Genomic DNA, 21,533 nt, shown 5'->3' with positions numbered 1-21,533 from the left:
TGTCAAGTCGTGCCTCACCTGGCTATCAACATAACAGACACATAACTAGTTTAATAGTCACTAGCACTCCCATTACCCACCCTTCTGCCCCTATTTTTTTTTTAGCTATTCCTCCAGTTATTGAGTCAATCTGGACTTAAACTTGAGCAAGCCACACCTTAATTCTACTCATTGTTTTACCCAATTCAGTTCAAAGACCTATTCATAAGCAAACATTTAACCTGGGGTATTGAAATGTCTTACTGTGAATGCTTTGCCACTAGACTGCTGTCTTCAGGAGTTTCAAGAGCAAAGGTGAGAACTAGTTTGCTTCTTTTGAGAGTGGCCAGAGTAAGCACTTGGCTGCAGGGAAAAAAGTTTGCTTTTAATTTCCAAAGTGGACCCAAGATGATAGGGTCTCATGGAACAAAATCTTTGCTTTGATGCAAGGAACCAGTGCTATGCAGCAGTCTTCCAAGTTACTTACCAACAGTTGAAAGGGTGTGGCTTCTTGACTGGTGCCAAGTGTTTCCAATATGCCCTTGTGTAGCGCCACCTCTGACTTCCTATAGAAAGCCTCTTTCCTCTGCCTCAGCCTGCTGAGGATTCCACAAAACACAGCTAGATGTGAGCTGCATGTGCACACTCCAGTCTCATTTAACAGTGCAACACCTGCACTCTCAAAACCTAGACATTTCCCTAATGGGCTATAAAATGTGCTATTTGGGCAGTTAATTTCAAAATGTTATTAAACTAATAGGCACTTGGCAATGTACCTCTTTCACATAGATACACCCAAGAGTCAGACGTTTCTGGTTGATTGGATGGCTTTCCAGACTTGTGATTGTCATATTTTATAGCTTTTCCTCCTCCAGAACGCTTTACGAAATCCGTTTTCCAGAAAGCACGCCTCCAGGAGCTACTAGGAGGCAGAGTGAGTGAAGACTGGCCTGAGTGCCCAGGGATAGACTGTGCAGTGAACTCTTGTCCAGGTCTTTGGGGTAGAGGTGGAAGGAAAAGAAAGATAATGTTCCCTTTGTTTACTTAGAAGGTCCAAGAGTTGTAGAAAGCACAGGTCTCGTTTTTAGTGTGCACGGGCATATATTCTCATGGCCTGGACTCACAGGCCACAGAATCAAGCAAACACGCATGTGACATACTGAGCCTTCAGGCCTGGAAACCCCGTGGGCACCAGTGGGGATGGCTTTGCAGGCGCTGGAACTGCGGGATCCGCCGCTGCAGGGGTGCAGGCTGGGTGAGAAAAGGGTGCAAGCTGGGTCTACACTGCTCTTCATATTTTGGCGCTTCATGTGAAGTTGGATGATGCTTAAATGAAACAGCCCCCAAGCCACTTTCTGGCCTACATCCCCAGACCGCCGCTGTGAAGTTAACTCTTTTCAGAGATTGCAAAAATTTAATACCAGCAAAAGAAACCAAGTTACCAGGTCCCCTTAAGGCACACGAAAGGACATTTATCATAGCCTCTCCTTTCCCTCCAGTCCCTAGCTACACAAAATTGTGTGTGTGTGTGTGTGTGTGTGTGTAATTCTTTCCCTGCTTGCAGAGACCGCTGGCTATAAAGCCCAGGGAGGCCTGTAAGGAGACCCACACTTTGCGAGCGCGCGGCTCGAGGGCGGGCTCAGGGCGGGGCAGAGCGCCGGGACCGCCCGGGCGCCGGGCGCAGCCAACGAGAGGACCGGGAGGGCGGGCCGGCGAGGGCTGAGCGGCGCGGGCTGTCACAGGCGCCCGAAGCGCGCTGCAGGTGGCAACTTGGAGGTGCCGCCACCGCAGCTGCGGGAGGAGCCCGGGTCTGGCGGCTCCTTCCAGCCTCCAGGAGCTCTTTCCCGCCGCCGAGCCCGAGATTGGACCTCGGAGAATTCGCAAGAAAGAGCCCCTGCGGAGGGACCTGTGAGCAGCCCTACCTCACTCTGCCCTTGCGCTACTTTTTTCCTCCAAGGAAGGTTGTGCCCGCGGGCTGCCAACAAGCTCCGGGAGGGGCCCCAAAGGAAGGCTTCGGTGACCCAGGTGAGCGCCTTTCCCTTCCAGTGCCCCATCCTTCTTGGCAGTCGGGCGTAGGCCGGGAGCGCCGCCTAGCCCCGTGGGTAGGGGCGCGGGTGCGGGCCGCCTGCCCTTGGCTCGAGGTCGACGGGGGAGAAAGCAAGGAAGGGGCGAGGCTGGCCCGACCGGGGGCTGCCGGGCCGGGTCCGCCCGGAAGCGGCAGGGACTCTCGGACCGGCACCTGGAGACTAGGGACGAGCAGAGAGGTGCTTTGAGGCGGACAGAGGGCTTGCGCCCGGTTTAAGCTGGCCGGGATCTACCGCCTGCGCTCTGTGCTGGAGCCGCCGTGGGAGCCGAGCGCGGCGCCTCTGCGAACCCCAGAGCTAGTGCGCGGGGCCCGGCGAGCGCACCAGTCTTCGGTCCCTCGGAGCCCAAGGCCCTGGAGGACGTCATTCCTCTCCGCTCGGGCAACTCCTCCTCCGCCCCGTCTTGCCTCCACCCCTCCGCGCCCGCCGTTTAGCCTATTCGGAGACTCCGTGCTTTTTGCCAGCGCGCGCAGTGGTTGCTGCTGTCACTCCCCTCCCCGCCCTCGCAGGAGTTGGAGCGACCTGGGGTCTGGGTCCCCGGCCCCCGCCGCCTAGTTGTGGGCTGGACGCGAGTGGGGCTGGCCAGTTCTTTGCGAGGAGGGCAGGAGTGAGCGCGGGCTCTCTCTCTAGTGCTCCTTCCGAATCCGTCCCCGCCCGCCCCTGCAGCTCGAACCGCTAGCCCAGAGAGCGGAGTGTCAGAAGCCAGATCTTGTTAGCTCTGGGGAAACTAGGAAGCCTGGGAAGGTGCGAACCTCGCCGATGAGGCCAGAGCCTCCGCCCCCATCTCAGTGTTTCTGCCCCTGCTTTCCTGCTTTCAAGTGGACAGTGGCTTTGACCTCCGCATTCCTGCTTGTGGCGTGGGGGCGCTAGCGGCAGTGTGTGTGTGTGCGGTTTGTAAGGATGAGCGAATGCGATCCTCCGGGAGGCAGAGGCGCAGGAGCCCGTTCCCCCAGCCCGGCAGAGCCGCAGGGACCGCCACCCCTCGCCGCCAGCGGCGCGCAGCTGCAACTCCGCGCTGCCGGTTTCTCTCCTCCCGCTCCAGCTCCCAGTCCCCCCCCACCAACGCGGCATCCCAGGATTAAAATCATCTGGCCAAAGGGTGCGGGTGGGGGATCGAGGTGCTCCCGAGGCGAATGAGGCTGTTTCTCAAAATCCTGGGAGCGCCCCTCGCCCGGCGCTGCATCTTCCGGTGGCTGGGCTGTAAGGACCGGCGGTGGAGGCTTGGCGGAGGCGGGCCCGCGCTCCAGAGAGGCCGTCATGTCACCCGAGAAGCCGACGCTGGGGGCTGCTGAACCTCCGAACTCCCTTTGACGCGTCCTGCTCGGAGCCGGGGAGCTCCTGGCTGGCCGGGGGAGCGCCGCGCGGGAGGTGCGGTGGCCTGGCCAGTGCTGCGGGAGGGCGCCCCGGGCGCGTCGGGGGCTGCGTGGGGGGGCTGGAGAGCGCGCGGGGAGCTGCGGCGGGCTTGGGGCACCCGAGTGGCGCTGGAAGTTGAGCCGGGGTCCGCAGGGCTCGGTGACCGCCCTGGCGCCGCCGCTGCGGATTCGGGAACAGCGGCCACGCGGCGCGTTCGGCCGCCCCCTCGGCCCGCCCGCCGCGGCTTTCGCTTTCCTTCTGCAGAAGTGAAGCCGCCGCCTGGGCTCGCTCCGGCTGGCGACCTTTGCGCCAGAAAAGCCTGAGGTGCTGGAGGCGAAATCCTCCCGGGAGCGAAGGGCGGCGTCCACAAGACAAGGAAAGGGAAGACGCCGGGCTCCGGCGGGTAGCGCAGTCGCGGGAGGGCGGCGCTGAGCGCCAAGGATCCCCGAGGCGAGGCGGACCCAACCCAGCCGGGAGGTGCTGCCCTGGCCCTTGGCGCTCTCTCACAGGGAGCTGGTGGACCCCCCGCCCCTGCCAGTCCGTAACTCCCGTGTAATTCCCTCTGAAGTGCTAAGACTGGGCCGGGAGAGGGCTGGAAGCCACTAAATGAATGAAAGTAGAAACGGTGGTGAATCCCAAATCTAACTATGGTTTAAATCTAAATTCCACGTGATTAGAAACAGATTCTAACCCGGTAGAGCAGGGTCTATGTGGGAGCTCCTATATCGCATTCAAATAATGGCAGTTACTGAGGGACACCGCAAGACTTGCCCCTCCCAGGCTGTAATTGTGCTGCTTTGGGGAGTGGGGGTGGGGTGGGCTCCAGTGTGCCCGTATCATTACACATAATCTAGAACGAGGAAAGAGTGAAGTTCAGGTCGGTTCTGAAATGACCTTGGGAGTCTCCGTCTTCACTTTCCCTTACTTGCCTAGGCAGTTCCCAGTTGGATCAGTTACAGTTCAGACTTGTGACACCAAGGGGTCAAAGAGCCTCCCTTGTAACATTAGATAATAGTCTTCTTAGAATGTGTGGTAACCGTAGGAAAACATTCTCAGTACTGAGGAGCAGAGGTATAAAACCGAAAGTTTGCAACTAGGCTATGACCTCTCAATCCCAATAATGGAAATACAGCTCTTAGTGGAATGTAAGTTATTGAGGGCAGGGTTCTTTCTCATTCTTTTATTCCCAGAGTCTGGCACTTAGTAGGTGTTCAACAAACATTTGTGTAGAGCAGGGCCTATAATTAAAGACATTGCCCTGAAAAGACATTTAATAATTTTTAGGTCAATCATTATTAAAATCAGAATATTAAACTAATTATATATCCCAAAGAGTTTAAAAATATAACTAAACCATGCACACTGGTCCTCATGAGTTATGTTTTTAAACTCTTTGGGATTGGTGAAATCACTTCAAATAAGAAGGCACTTAAGATATTGGAAGTTTAGAAGTTATAGAGTGGTAGAGTTGTATGGTTAAAGTCCCTTTTTAACAGCCTCTGGTTGAATACCTATAGAAACTGGGATCTCAGTACTTTCAGAAGTGTTTGATTCCATTTTAGAGAAATTTTGTATTTAAATGTAAGGAACACAGGGATGAACATGCCATGGTTCACGTCTGCCCACATGAAACTCACATTCTAGTTGCTAGGCCAAAAAGGAGGGAAGCATTATGATTTTGATGCTATTGTGTAGATCCATGAGAAAGTTAAGGGATCTCAGCAAAGTGACCTCACACTTTGAACAGAAACAGCAAGGGAACTTCACGGAGGATGGGTCTTGTGGTCTGAATTTGAAGAGAAGTTCTCCTGGAGCACTGCATAAACAGACTACTGAGAAGTCGGCGGAAAGTCGGCCTGCATAGCTCTTCCTCCCTTCCAGTTCCACCTCCTGAGCTATAACACCCCGCCTTCTCTCTCTTCTACACACCCACCATTATTCTATTTAAGAGCAGTTTCCGTGTCTCTCTATTTCTTCTTTTCTCCAGGCCAGAGAGCCACAGATTCTTCATGCTACCTCCAATCCCAGATTACCCATTCTCACAATACACTGAACATTGGCATGCTTTCCGCTTGAGGAGTTAGTGAGGGAGAAACAAAATCTCCAGCAGGGCATGATTTTTGTAGGATTTTAACTGAGGGCAAGTTGGCTGTGAAAGGTTTATTAAAAAAGGTCCAGGGAGTGGGATGAGTCACAGTCCACTGTGGGCAACTATTTCCTTATCTGTAAGGAGAATAATAATTTTCACCTACCACACTGTGAGAATTAATTTGTGACTTCAGAGTTATCTGAGTTACTTGAAAGCAAAGTGTGAGACCTAGCACATGGGAACATAAAATTTTCCAGGTCAGAGCTGGTTAATCAAGAATAGCAAGAAGCACTATTAGTAAGGAAATATGACTTTCATTGGAGAACTGCTAAAGAGGCTAGAGATTTTAAAAGGTATTGAAACCCGCTATTTATAATAAAGACTAAAAAAATAAATATAGCTATTAGAAAATGTTTATAATTCGTCATTTTGTCAGGGAGTAGAGAAAACTGGAATGTAATACTCAAGTAGTCACCAGATCACTGAAGAGATGAAAATAATTTGTTTTGTTTTCATGCTAGTTCAGTAGTATGTGGGGCTTTTATTTGGGAGGATTTGGTGTCATGATGATGTCTTGTAAAAAAGCAGGGCTGATTGATGTGTAGTGTGCATTCTGAAGTGCTAAGGGTCTCCTAGCCCAAAACTAATGCAAGGGCCAATGTTCTCATGAGATTGTGGTAAGAATTCCAGATGTGGGAGCTGAAAGGACACTGTCTTGGAATCCTAAATAATGAGAGAGTGAGCAGCTAAGTTAAAAGCAGCGACAAGACAGGGGAAAGGCACTGAATATAATTGGGGCCGATTGGGTGCAATTTCAGTCAAGCAGCATAAATGAAGATCAGAATGGAGAAAAGACATGAATGGACAAAAAAAATGCATGTAGAACTTACAATGGCGACTTTGAAATAAAAAGAGAGAGAAAGCTACCATTTCTTTGTGTGGTGGGAAAACAAGGGTGAATAAGAACTTGGACACCTCCCTTCTGAAGTCAGCTCATTGTGTAAGATCTCTGAACCGCCAAATCCTCATCAGTAGAATGGGGATAGGAATGCTTTATGGTGAGAAGTCAACAGAAGAATATATAAAACACCTAGAACGTGGCCTGGCTTTTAGGTGAGCTGCTCTGGCAACAAGCTACTGGTTTTCTAGAACCAGGAGTGTCAGTTGGCTGGATGCATTATTGCCACATCTTTATTTTAACTCAGCCTTCATTAGAAATACAGTCTCACATTTGAAATTGGCAAGGGGATATTTTACCCAGTTGTTCCCCAGTCATCTCAAACTGAACACGTCTAAAAATTTCATTCATCAATTTCATACTTTCCTCCCTTTCCCTAGGACCTACCATGTCCCGAGTCACCTGCATGGGAGACCTGACATGTTTTTATGCCTTTCTCTTCTCACATTGCTCCCTGACAGACACACACCACAGAAATGTCAGGGTCCCCGTGGTGGTAACTTCCACTGCCACTTCCTTTCTATCAGATCCCCACCAGTCCTAGCTCTGGTTCTTGCCACCTCCTGCTTGGATTGTTGCGGTAATTATCCCAGCTCACTCTCATTCTGTCTTCCTAACTTCTTCCGGTTCAGTTCTTTCACAGTGCTGCTTTGGTTTTATCACTCCCTGCTCCAAACCTCAAGCCACTTCTGTTTCCTAAAGTATGAGTGCAAACTCCTTTTGATTTGTATTCAAAGCCCTATGTTTGCTGTCCTGTATATAAGTGTTCAGATCTCCCAAGGCCCAACAGGAAACCCATGACAATCTCCCCAATTCCTATGCATGCCTTTAGGTTTGATTTATCTGTCCTTCGCTCACCCCATTTGTTTCTACTGAAATGCCCTTCCTCCTCTTTCTTCACCTTGAAATCCTGCACTCAAACACCACCTCCCTTGTGATGTTTTTCTCGATAATTCAGAAGATCTCTCTCTCTCTCATTTCCTTTTGTAGCTCTTTGCTCCTTCTTCTCTTGTGGCACTTATCACATATTCATTCTTTCGTGTGTTTACATCCATTACTCATAGGATGAGCTATGACTTCATCCTATTCACCTTTGTATTCTCCAGTAAGTTTTATCCAGAGTGGGGGCTCCACCGTAACTTGTCACTGAGAGGATGATTGTCTAGAGACATATGAGGAGAGTTTATGACAGAAGAAGAGAAGAATGTTGTTCCAATCCCATGTCAAGTCAGTATGAGGAAGAAGTAGCCAGGCCTTGATGAGGTCTTTAAAGATAAAGTGGAAAAACAGGCAATTATCTGGAAACTTCAAAAACCACCCTCTACCCACATTGGCCTAATTTCATGGATAATTTATGCTTTGGTAGCTGGAAGAATCTGTAAAATTGACATTCGTCATTATTGTGATGACATTATAGCCATGTGAGCTAGACAGAGCTTTCAAAAGTAGAATAGAATGTGGAGAGTCTAGCTGATAGTGATTGGACTGAAGGGAAAGTGAGATATGCTGGGCAAGATGCCCATAAAGTACTGAATGCATTCCTAAGTACATGAGCGAGGCCAGACACCGTGGCTCACACCTGTAATCCCAGCAATTTCAGAGGCCGAGGTAGGATGATCATTTGAGGCCAAAGACCAGCCTGGGCAACAAATTGAGACCCTGTCTCTGCAGAAAATTAAAAATTAGCCAGGCATGGTGGCACATGACTGTAGTCCTAGCTTCTTGAGAGGTTGAGGCAGGAGGATCAGTTGAACCCAGGAGATGGAGGTTGCAGTGAGCTATGATTGTGTGCCACTGCATTCCAGCCTGGGTGACAGAGCAAGACCCTTTCTAAAAAAAAAAAAAAAAAAAAAAAAAAAAGTTTATTCATACTTTTAGAAGATTAAATTTCTTATGGTCTCATACTTTTTTATTAAAAATGAAAAGATTGCCTGTAATCCCAGCACTTTGGGAGGCTGAGATGGGTGAATCACTAGAGGTCAGGAGTTAGAAACCAGCCTCGCCAACATGGTGAAACCCTGACTCCCCGACTCTACTAAAAAATACAAAAATTAGCCTGGTGTGGTGGCTCATGCCTGTGATCCCAGTTATTTGGGAGGCTGAGGCACGAGAATTACTTGAACCTGGGAAGCAGAGGTTCCAGTGAGACGAGATTGCACCACTGCAGTCCAGCCTGGGTAGCAGAGTAAGACTGTCTTAAAAAATAATTAAAAAATTTAAAAAAATTAAAAGATAAAGCCATGCCATTTCTCATGTGTATACTATATGTTTGGGGTCAGGTGAAGAAATAAGAAGATGACCAGCTTCCAACTTTCAGGAAGAAAAATGCTTCTAAACTATTGAATATACAATAGCCTTCAAATTGAGAGGATAAATTCATCCTCATCAAATAGTTGTAAATAGTCTATTGCTCACTAGGAATGAGCAAAAAGAAAAATACACAGGCATGATCAAGCACTGAGGTTTTGAATAGTTAGGAATTAGGTAGTTTCACATAGTGTTAGAATTATGTACTGAAACCTCCTGGATTATGAGGAATTGAATGGCTGTGAGTGATCAAGGGCTGCTGTATCTATGTTGTATGGATTTTGACACATGGTATTTATAAAGTTTACACAAATATGTTATAAAATGGAAAAGATGTTGGCTATCCACTATGTGCAAACATTTGGTCACACGTGTGTGATTCATATCAAGATGCTGTTCCAAACCCAGCTCATCTGCAGCTTACTAAGCCTCTCTCGGCCTCAGCTTTCCCATTGGCAAAAAGAAATAACAGAATTCCCTGCATCACATACAGGATGAAAAAAATGTAATGATGTCAACTATGTGACAGTAGTTTATGAGTGAAAAAGTGAGACCCAATATTTTAGTTACTGGTCTGATAGTTAAAAAAAATCAGCATCATACAAATCTCTCCATCTCTGTAACTCCTTCAGTATAAAAACAAACATGGAAAATTCACAGGGACAAATTCAAATACAAACAAATGTTTAATCAGAGACTCATATTCACCTCTAAGTGAAAAACATATTTCTTTCCCCCAATAGTGACAGCATTCTGCAGAGCTAAAGGAGACCAGGAGTCTGTGGGAGCAAAGATCGTTTTGCGAAGCTAGAGGTCCGATTTAAAAGCAGTTGCTGTCACAGATTAAAACATATTTGCATTCTGCCTCGAATAGTTGTCTCTTTGAATGTTGGGTGCCTTTTTCAGGTTGCTTTGTGAATAATATACACAAAATGAAAATGTTAAAAAAATGTAGCCTGCAAACCCTAAAGAGTAGAAGAAACACGGTGATACAATGTACAATGAGCAAGATGTCCTTACTATTAAGCTCACTGCATACTGGGACGCATAGCAACTGCTAGACTCACCTTGCTGCAGTTTCCGTACCAGTAGGTATAGTTGACTATCTGGCGACAAGTCACCTAAGTTTATTGAGTCTTCATTTCTTCTGCAAAACTACTTTAGTAATGCACATCTAGCAGAGTTGTTGTTAAGAACAAGAAGTAATACTTAGAAAATGGCTAGCATATAGTAAGTGCCCAAACAAATGTACCAATATCTTTTTGTCATTTAATGCATACCTTATTAACATATAATTCAGTCTGAAAGTCCATATTTAACAGATCACGTTTTACTCTCAACGTTTATGTTTCAAGCTCTTCTTGGCCCTGACTATGTTTATTTACTTTTTGATGATTTAAAAAAATAAATTTTAGTCCTGAGTATATTTAAATGTAATTTTCCTTTTGCCCTTTTTCATGTTAAAAAAAAAAATAACCAAAGCAAAATGCAGTTAGGAAGATAACCCTGATAATCCTACTGCAAAATGTTTCTGCATTTTGAAATCAAATAGAAATTAATATTGTGTTGATCTGCCTCCTTTATATCTGTATCATTCAAGCAGAAAAAGTAATGAATATCATAAAGATTTAGCCTTGCTTATTCTAAAGTAATCCATGACAAATTAATTTATACTTTTTAATCTTGAAGTGATCTCCATTGGTCATTTAATTACAAAATGATTAGGAAAAACTGTTACACTTTCATGTTTTCAAATGGACAGGGATGATTTTTTTTTTCTTTCTTTCTTTCCTTTATGAGACAGGGTCTTGCTCTGTCACCCAGGCTGGAGTGCAGTGGCACAATCACAGCTCACTACAGCCTCGACTTTCCAGGCCCAAGTGATTCTCCTGCCTCAGCCTCCTGAATAGCTGAGACCACTGGCACATGCCACCATATCCCGCTGTTTGTTTTTTTTTTTTTTTTTCTTACTTTTGTAGAGATGAGGTCTTGCTATATTTCCCAGGCTGGTCTGGAACTCCTGGGCTCAAGCAATCCTCCAGCCTTGGCCTCCCAAAGTGCTGGGTTTACAGGCATGAACCTGCTTTGGTCTGGTTTTTAAATGAGTATTTTAATTCATAGTGGATACAAATATAGCCCATATTTCCTGAATTATAGTAACTACACAACTTAATACCTATAATAAAACTGTATTTCTTTGACTCTGTCACCACTCACAAAATAGTCATTCTAACCATAGTCAGATTTCTCCCAGCTGGGTTTAGGGATCCCTGGAGATCTCTCCCCTGCTTGCAAAACTGAATCCTCTCTGAGCCACTTAGACCAAGCAATTTTTACTTGCTCCAATTTTGGCCACTATAGTGACACTTAACGTCAAATATCTCAAAGGATGCTACTAAACCCATTGTGGCCAGCACCCAGCAGAGAGTCACCAGGACTGCCAGAAAGTGAGTGATGTGTTCTTCTGCTTCCCTGAGGTCTGGAGGAGATAGGGGTTCTGGACCATTGACACCTGTGGCCTCATGAGGTCCACCTGGCATATGTAAATGTTTAGATAAGGGTTACCAACTTGTAAGCTCAAGAAGTTTTAAAATTTATCAAATAAGCAATGGGGAACCATTGAAGGATCATATGCAAAGGAGTCATATGGGGAGATTAGATATGGAAAGGTTACTGTGACTATGAGTGGGGAAAGTTTGGTGGCCTAAGAGTGCAGAAAACCTTGGCGCCAAGGTTTGTACTTTGATTTCCTTTTCTCTTTACCTGGGTTCTTTCCCAAAAGACTCCTTTCGTTTTCTCTAATAGTTAGATATTGGAATATCAAAAGCTAAAAATATATAGACCTTATTTTTAAAAAGTTCAGATGGCATATTTTTAAAAGATCGGATGGGGTAGATACTTTTCTCTCACAAAATTTATGAGTACTGGGGAATATTGTCATGTTACAACATCATCTACATTATTATAAAGGATGTGTAATTTGTACTATTCTTAGCTATTATTTGCTTCCTTTGAAAACATATTATAGATAGAAGAGAATTAGGTAATGCAACAGTGAGTAATGTGGCTGAAGTGTACGTGTGACCCAGTTGCCAAACCTTTTCACTAAGTGAAAAGTATCATGATGTTTTGTTTTGTGTCTGGTACTTTAATAGATGAATATACTCTTTCCTTTCAGGTTACTCCACATGTATTTTCCTTTAAGTGTAGCATTGGTCTCTGTAGTATACACTTAGAACATAACTGAGTGTGTTTCAGGAAAAGTAAGCAGCAATGTCATTTTCCAGATTGTGGGTTCATCGTCACTTAATTTCCCTGGATGATAGTTTATTCATCTTTGTGATAGAGTTACAGCTGCTTCCGCTTTCAAATCTACAATCCTGAAGCATTGTCATAGATTAAAAACCTTTTGTTTTTTTTTAAACTTGATAACATAGCATACACTTTGTGATTGTTTTCATAGCTCAGGGGTGTTAAAACACAATTTCGACATGAAAAAATGAAAATATCACTTTACACAGGTTTTGCTATGGAAAAAATACTAAAGAATTCTTTAATAACAATATTGTTATTGTTAGCTCAGGTAATATAGTTTTTCACCTCTGGATAATTGATCACATTGATCTGTTAACAATTAATCAATTACTTTTCTGAATTAACTCAGTACTTTCACTGTTTACCATGTTACCTAGAATCTCATTTTATTATCTTCCTTTCCTTTTATGCATCATCATGGATTTGGATGAATTCAAAGAGGTTCTGGGTAATCTTTTCAAAGCATAGCAAGAGGATTTATCTAGATGGCTCCCATTAAAATAAAGAAAAATGATAATACATGGCTAAAGTATAGTGCATCTCTTAAAAACACTTTCTCCTGGCCTTAATTTGGCATAAGGAAAGGGGGTTGTTTGTTACATTTGATTAGCTGTTAGTCTAGAGAAAGATAAAAGTCCACTAGACCTGGCTGGAATGTAGCAAGTGGCACATTCCTGCCTCTGACCTGCTTATATAATGCTTCAAGGAACAGCTGACCTGAATCATGAATGGCTGAATGGCTTTCTGTGGAAGGTGCAGTTAACTTTGTGTCTGGAAATGAGTTGATACGGGAAAAAGTGTCTGACCCACAAAATTATTTCTCTGACTAAAAATATAATGTTAGTAGGACTAAGGAAAAGGATTGATAATAGAAAAAACATAAAAAAGAAAAGAGCCATTTTCATACATGAGACTTTGCTGGGATGCATATGGATGGAAGTGAGTGCACCATACCAGGGATTCAACGGCACAAGTTGCACTGTGTTCACAAAAATCGAATCAGAGTGAAACGTGCTCTGCTTTTCTGCCCGTTGCTCCTGAACTTCATCCTAACCCCCACCTTCCCCACCCCCACTCAAACCTCTCTTAATAGTCAACATCCCCGTTCTTGTGGAGTTGTCCTTGTATTATACATACATCACATAGTAGGCATTCAGTAGATACAAATCATTACAGTGTGCTGTTATAAAATAGAAATTAGAACACATAATAATTGTATTTTCAAAAAAGTGTTAGTGGCTGAGTTAACTAGAGTAATATTTTAAACATATTTAACAGCAAACACCGTGTTTGGTGTTAAAGGTGTAATCAAACTGTATACCGAAGTTACAGGGAGAGGTTCAATAAGAACCTATTACACCTTTAACACCGAACAGGATGTTTGTGAGCACATGCCTTCTACCGGGGGTGAAAATACCAAGGTCTCTTCTAAACACATTATTTTTTTGATGGTGGGATGATTTTGCTGTTGTAGAGACAAGATGGATTCGTCTGTATGGGGTTGCTTGTTGGAGATTTATGGTGTAGTTTTTTACCACTTTTTGTTGACCCTTGTCTCTTCACAAAGACACACATTGAATTCAGAAATTTGTTTTTCACCATTGACCTACTAAAGTATCAGTTTGCGCATGATATGAGAAGGAGCATCAAAGATGTGGGGAAGCCAAGGTCAATGACCTCCAAATGTTTAGAAGCCTTTTATTTTTCCACTGAAATCCCATGGGGTAGAAACTTGGTCTCAGTTCTGTGTGCTCTTTAGACGTAGGTTGAGCAATGTTGCTGAACTATTCTCCTTCTTTAGTCCATGGTCTTACCTTAACCTTTTTACATTTCCTGCATGAGGAATGCATGTTTATCTCATATTTTGGGAGGTATTGGCACTCTCTTTCTGAATATTTTTCAAAGCAGAAGACAAGCAATGATCAAAGGGTAGTTTATGAATGTTGTAGATTTTGTTTCTAAGAGCATAGGAATGCTTCTTTTCTTCAGTCTCTGACTTTTTAGCCTTAGGGTGAAAAGACTAGAGTGATAAAAGGCAGAGACCTACTTTCTGAATATAGGCATTCCCCATTTTACAGCTGAGTCATTTTTTGAAAAGTGCATTTATAAGTAGTTGTTTGGAATTTTGAATTATTTGCCCGGAGAGAAGATACTAAAAATTGTGTTTAGGTTTCCAGGCTAGTCCAGACAACTATATTAAACCTATGTTATGAACATTTTGGAACTGCAGTATTAATATCACTTATGAGACCTTGGAACAGGAAGTCAAATGGTTCCTCCCTAGATGGATAGCCTGCGGTGAAAATTTTTGGATAAGTGTATAGTGCTTCGCAACTCCCTTCCTGAATCCCTCATCTGTCTTCTAGTGCCCATTTCTTTGGGCATACTATCCTAAGTCAAACTTTTTTGCTCATAGTTAGGCTTTCTTACTTTCCAAAACATACTCCTAGCTCCAAATTTATTACATTCTCTTCCTCAAAAACCACCATTTTTTGTTCTTGTGATCAAGTAATAAATAGGAAAGTAGTGTGATTGAATTAATTATATTTGCAGAAAGAATGATGACCCTATAGTCCTTCCTTGTTATTTGCATTTAAAAAATAGAATGACTTGTAACTCAAATCAAATACAGGTTGTTGTATTTTCTTCAGTTTGATATTCATTCATTCATTCAGTTTGATCATCTTTTATAAGCAAGGTACTGTTAGACTATGAGAATTGAAACGTGAATAAAATATGATGCTATCATCTTATAGGGAGGTCAGTATATAAAAACAATATAAAGTGTGATAATGATGAATGGCAAAAAAGAATTTTATGAAAATATCAAATCTTATACATCACTGGAGGGAAGAAGGTAAATTGATATAATAATATTGAAAAACAATTAGGCATTATCTTTTAAAGATATGCATACTATCCAACACAGGAATTTTGCATTTCATTATATGTTATAGATAAACTCTTCCATGTATACATCAAGAAATGTTTCAAAATTATCCATAATAGCAAGAAATTGGAAACAACACAAATATCTATGGACAAGAGAGTAGATAACTAAAGTATGGCATGTTCACCAAATGAGATACCATGCAACCACAAAAATGAACCATAGCTATCAACCAACCACATGGATGAATCTTTAATATTGTTGACTTTTTTACATTGCAGAAGATTACATGATGTAATAGCATTTTTATAAGGCTCAGAAACTGAAAAACGTAACAATATTGTTTAGGAAAATGTGTAGGGAGGTAGGAGGACTGCAGAGTAGAGGCAACCACATTGGTGACCTTCTCATTATTAAGTGAGAGTTCACAGGTGTTCATTTTGTTTTTATGCTTCATCTCTTACATATGTATATGTATTGTAGGAAGTTATTTGGAATTTTGAATAAAATAAAAACCTAAAGTGTTTTTATGATGCAATATTATATATATAAAATATGTATGCATATGGATATAATATATATATTATTGCATAATTAAAACACTTATACTGCATAATAAAAACACTTTAGGTGCATTTTTTTAGTGATTGCTCCAGTTCTGGGGAATCATCAAAGAGGAAGCAGTTGATTTTGACTGGCAGACTGGGAAGGATTCACAGGGGAGGCTGAGTTCATCCTGGACTTGAAGGAAAAGTAGGGTTGTGGGGGTCAGGCAATGTTGAGCGCTGGAAAGTGGAGAAAGAGTGAAGCAGGCATACACATAGTGGGCTTGAGATGTAGAACAGTTGGAGTGATTCACGGGTGGGCTGTGCAGGAGCGGGGGTAACAGCTGTATTTGCGAGAGGTGACAGAAGGGTGGTGTTGTCATTGCTCTATATTTCTATGGAAGGCAACTATAATCCTCCTGCAAAACCTGTGAGATTACCCAGGGAGATTGCTGAGAATGAAAGGAGTGGTGCCTGGAGAAATCCAGGGAAACCAGAAGAGAACAGAAGACCTTCCTTCTGGAAGACCACCAGAAGGAAGGGTTGAGGTGCTGGAGAAGAACCTGAGGGCACAGAACTAGGACGTCCCAGTTGGAGGGGATTTCAGCCCCGTGGAAGGTGGGATTTCATAATACAGATAGGGGTTGTCCTTCAAGAAAAAGGAGCACTAAGGAACCATGCTGTCTTTCTATTTCTCTCTCTGTTAAAAATTTTCTTTTTGTATGCACATAGATCACAGTTACCTAAAAGTAAAACAGCTTTTGGGTGACTTATTGTGACAGAAGAAAAAGAAGAGGAGACAGAAAAAGAACTATCATTTACTGAGGGTCTACTATGTGCCAGTATTCTGCCCTGAGGGCTGGAAATATCTTTATTTCTGGCCTTTCCCACAACTTCTGGAGTATCTAATGTTAAGAGATAAAACCAATCACACTCTTTATTTTCAACGTGTACAGTCACGTTATTTTTGTATACTCACCCTCTAGTGTTCTCAAATAGTAGGTCTTACTTATTCTAAGTAGTTTTTTTGTACCCATTAGCCATCCCCACCTCCCCCATGTATCAAAACATCTCATACACACAGTACATATATACATCTTCTATGTATCCACAAAAATTAAAAATTAAAATAAAGAGATAAAACCAAGGTTTACAGAGGGTGAGTCACTCACCCAAGCCAAAGTCGATTCAAGAAGACAGACTACCTCTGTGAAATCAGTTTCTCTCCTTGCTCCATGCTTCTTAAAAAAAAAAAAAAAAAAGAATAAGAAAAAGGAAAACATAAGCAGTTTTAAGAAAAAGTCTGAATTAGATACACTGAGAAGTTCGATTTTGTGCTTTTTTTGCTCTGATATCTTTAGCATTTTTAAAGCTCAGTTCTTTTCTCTTGATATTGAACCATCTTAGTCTTGATGGGGGGTTCTATAGGGTACAGGCTGTTCACTCAGTTAGCTATGTTCTAGCAGGTGTCTCTGGAGAATGAACTTAGATAAAATTTTTGCTGTAACTAGCCTTGTCCCCTGGCCACGTTCATACGCTCTTCACACACATAACCTGACCCTGACCTAGCTACAGATTTGTCTTTTCTCACTGATTTTACTAAGGTATAATTATTTTCTTTTTATTAAAATCATAATCATGCTTTTAGTTGCTATTTATTCCTGGAAATTGCATATTAAAATAATTATTTTTATCTTGCTGACACTAAAGTTACAACTCCTACATTTTGTAATCATAGCGCATTAATGTTAACTCCATAGTTTCCTGCCTCTGGCTTCTCAGTAAAGCGGGAAGTGGGGTTTTTTCCTAAGAATTAGGGGAGTACAGAAAGGGTTTAAGAATGGATAAAGTTTGCAACAACTTCAGAGGGCAGAGGTACAAAAGAGCCAATGAGGGAGTGCAAAGAGGATTTCTAAAGCAGCAGAGAAGGCCTTCATGAGGTTAAAAAAACCCATCTCTTGTAGAAGTGGCCATCAGCACGGCTCCATTTCCTCCTGCTTTGTGAAGAGGCTCCAGAGCAGGAGCGAGACCCTGATTCTCGTTCTACCTGAATGTGGGAGGTATTGGGAGACAAAAGAAGCTCATCTATGAACATTTTCCATGAGTCAAGCAGAAACTTGGGTTTTAAAGGCAAGTACAATTCAGATATGCATCTGACCATGTAAGGGAAGTTATTCATTTTGAAAACTCTGAGGTTCATTATAGGGTGATGAAGATTTATGAATCAAAGTGATGGAAAATAAGGTGAACAATTAATAATTCTGTACAACTATTGCATACAGAGAAAGGGACTATAATTCCAGCCTCCTACACCTGTGGACTATTCCAACATTGCTCTTGGGTAAAGACCAGAATTCTTCACTTGGCCACATGGTTTGCTCCCATCCATTTCTGCAGCCTCATCTTGTATCATTTGCCCTTCTGCTGTGTGTTCTAGATTAATAGTTCTCAACTGTTTTGGTCTCATGACCTCTATACATCCTCACAGATGACTGAAGACTGCAAAGAACTTTTTATACATGTTATCTATTGATATTTACTGCCTCTGAAATGACAGCTGAGAACATTTTTGATACTTATTTTTAATTCACTTAAAAATAACAATAATAAAGCCATTTCATGTTACCATAAATATTTTTATGAAGGTTAACTGTGTTTCCCAAAACAAAAACAGCTTCGGGTAAAGACTGTCATTGCAAATCTATTTAATGCCTGGCTTAGTAGAAGAGAGTGGATTCTCATGCCTACTCCTGCATTAGAAACTGAGGGTGAGATATCACACATCATGTAGCTTCTAGAAATTTCTGCTCTAAGCTCCTGGGAGAATGAAAGTGAAAAGGCAAATAAGGTCTTAGTACAACCAGGAAAGTGGCTTTGACCTCAGGGGTCCCTGAAAGGATCTTGGGGACTTCCCAGTCCCTGGCTCCTACTTCAAGAATCATCTACCCTAAACCCATGGGTCTTTGTTTGGTTGGAGGGGTCAGTAGGGTGACTGATGGGGATTATGGGAAATAGGGCTAGGAATTTAGGTTGAGACTATAGCATACCTTGTCGCATTTGGACATTCCTCATCTCCTAAGAAGGAACTGAGCATTACTGCCAAGAGGCCGGCAATAGTTGGAGACATCCAAAAGTTCACTCTGAATTGACACGGCTTTGTGTTTCTCAAAGGTCTTTTACAGGCGTCATTTTTGTTACTGTAACTCTATAAAAAAGCCAGGACATTTATTATTTTCTTTCTTCCCTCAAGAAAACAAATGTCTAGTGGCTTGGTCAAGGTCACCCACTTCCTTAAGAGATGACTGAACTCCTGCTTCATACTCCCTAAGTCCTTCCTCTCTGCAGGTGTGTCCTATCACTCAAAGATCAACTTACTGTAAAAGAGACCCATGGATGCCAAAGACTGGTGATGAAATGTGCAAGCAGAAATTGTTTGGAAACATGCCGGGCACGGTGGCTCATGCCTGTAATCCTAGTACTTTGGGAGGCTGAGGCGGATGATCACTTGAGGTCATGAGTTTGAGATCAGCCTGGTCAACATGGTGAAATCTCGTCTCTACTAAAAATACAAAAATTAGCTGGGTGTGGTGGTGCACACCCGTAGTCCCAGCTGCTCAGGAGACTGAGGCACGAGAATTGCTTGAACCCTGGAGGCGGAGATTACAGTGAGCCAAGATTGTGCCACTGCACTCTAGTCTGGGCAACAGAATGAGACTCCGTCTCAAAAAAACAAAACAAAACAAAAATGTGTTTGAAAACAGATATTTGTGCTTACCTCCATGACAGTAACTCATTTATGCACCAATATATTCCCTTTTTTCTGCATCTTTGGCAAGTAAAAATAGTTACTTATGAGAGAGGATCAACTGTGTGTCTTCCTGCATGCTCTTTGGCCAATAAAAATACAGTCTGCATATCTGCAGTGAGACAAACATTCACCTTTCATTACCAGGACTAAGGAGAGTAGATTAAGAAGCAAATTGCTATCCGAAGCTCAAGTTGCTAAACTTTAAAAATATTCAAAGGACATCAGGAACACCTTGCATGGACGCTTTTCCAGGATTAGGATAGAATGGGGATGCCACAGGCAAGGACATTTGCCCTGAGGGCTGTGGAGTGAGTAGGGACAGCCCCACCCATCTCTTGGTCTTGGTAGGCATTTCTGTCATGATTTCTTCCAGTGTCTTTTAGGCAACTACTCTCTTTCTACTATCTGCTGAGAATAAGACCAAATTTCTTGAATTAATGCTAGGCTTTTTATTCTATTACAAATTGCAGTCTTTTAACACTTTATGCCAACTGTTGACTTCCATTCATTCTTTCCTTTCAAGATTGGGTCTACACAGGGTGGCCAAATAGTTCTAAAACCATTCTGATAGTCTGATAGTAGTGCTTTTTTTTTTTTGCCCTGATTGTGGCAAAATACACGTGTCTTAAAATTTACCACCTTAACTATTTTAATTGTATAGTTCAGTAGAGTTACATGTGTATATATTTTTATGGATTGAGAACTTAACAATTTATTTATTTATTTTAGATACAGGCTTTTGCTCTGTCACCCAGGCTGGAGTACTGTGGTGTGATCGTGGCTCACTGTAGCCTCGAAACCCTGGGCTCAAGTGATCCTCCCACCTCAGCTTCCCGAGTACAGGAAGTACCCTGTCTCTACTAAAGTACAGGTGTACTACAGGTGCACACCACCACGCCTGGCTAATTTTTAAAAATTTTTCACAGAGACAGGGTCTCGCCATGTTGCTCGGGCTGGTCTCAAACTCCTGGGCTCATGTGATCCTCCCACCTGAGCCTCCTAAAATGTTGGGATTACAGGCATGAGCCACTACACCAGGCCAAATTTTATTTATTGTACTACTCTCTAATGAAGCTTTTCTTGGTTTGCATGTCATAAAAGTTCAAAATAAATAGTCTTGGCTCATTAGTTTATGTTGTTTTACAACTAATCTCCAGAACTTACTTCATCTTGTGAAACTGAAACTCTACACATTAACCAACAACTCTCCACTTTCCTTCCCCACAGCCTCTGGCAACCACCATTCCACTTTTTGTCTGTATGAATTTTACTACTCTGTACACCTCACATAAGTGGAATCATGCGGTGTTTGTCCTTTTGTGTCTGACTTGTTTCACTTAGCATAGTGTCTTCAAGCTTCATCCATTTTGTTACATGTGTCAGTATGTCCTTCCTTTTGAAGGCTGAGTAATACTCCATTGTATGTACTTATCACATTTTGTTTGTCCATTCATCCATCAGTGGACACGTGTAGTTTCTGCCTTTTGACTATTGCAAATAATTCTACTGTGTACATGCGCATGCACATATTTCTTTGAGACCCTGCTTTCAGTTCTTTTGAGTTGACAGTAGCATTTGATAGAACTGATTAGTAGTGTACATCTGCAAGACAGAGGCCCAGGAGGCCTGAGTAGACCTGAGGATCACAGAATTCCTCTAGCATGACCTTGACAAAGCCTGGTTTTCCAAGGTGATTGCTCATATGGAAAGCTTATGACAGATGAGCTATTTTACATGAAAGCTCAGTTTGGGAGTTCCATCTACTTGAAAATATGTTTTATGTGATTTTATGCTGCAAAATTTCTTCCCTGATAGAGCAATTATCATGGCTTGTAAGATTAAAAAACAATGCATCCTAGAAATTTAATGACATGTTAATTATTTTTCCTGGGACTCTATAAAAAGATAATAATAACTTATTACTTTTTGGTCTCTTCTTCGGAGAATGCAAATTCTATTCTGTGGTTCTGACTGGTAGCACAACTAAACTGGGTTATAATTTGTATTCTTTGTGAGTGTGTAATTAGAATTGTTTCAGTCAAATGCTTGTTGGAATGTGTAGATCACTCTACTAGATTTTCTGATTATTATTTTGAGTTAGCCTAAGTCTGTACCTTGCAGAAGTCCCCCCATCCCCATTCTAGTCCAGACTTGCTTTATTTTTATGATCCTATGTGTTTATACAAATCTTTCATATTATCTTTC

At 42.7% G+C, this 21,533-nt stretch overlaps 1 protein-coding gene across 14 annotated transcripts in view; it reads left to right on the top strand.

The window, feature by feature from the left end:
- Nucleotides 1–1,717: 1,717 nt before the first annotated feature.
- EPB41L3 (erythrocyte membrane protein band 4.1 like 3) overlaps nt 1,718–21,533 on the top strand; it is a 246,116-nt gene continuing 226,300 nt past the window's right edge. For all 14 annotated transcript variants that reach the window (XM_077975604.1, XM_077975597.1, XM_077975588.1 and 11 more), the window contains exon 1: nt 1,718–2,004. The gene's annotated coding sequence lies outside the window, so the exon portion shown is untranslated. The remainder of the gene's footprint in view (nt 2,005–21,533) is intronic.

This window comes from Macaca mulatta, chromosome 18 (assembly GCF_049350105.2).
Source record: "Macaca mulatta isolate MMU2019108-1 chromosome 18, T2T-MMU8v2.0, whole genome shotgun sequence".
NCBI lineage: Eukaryota > Metazoa > Chordata > Mammalia > Primates > Cercopithecidae > Macaca > Macaca mulatta.
This window is presented reverse-complemented; position numbering and strand designations above follow the sequence as displayed.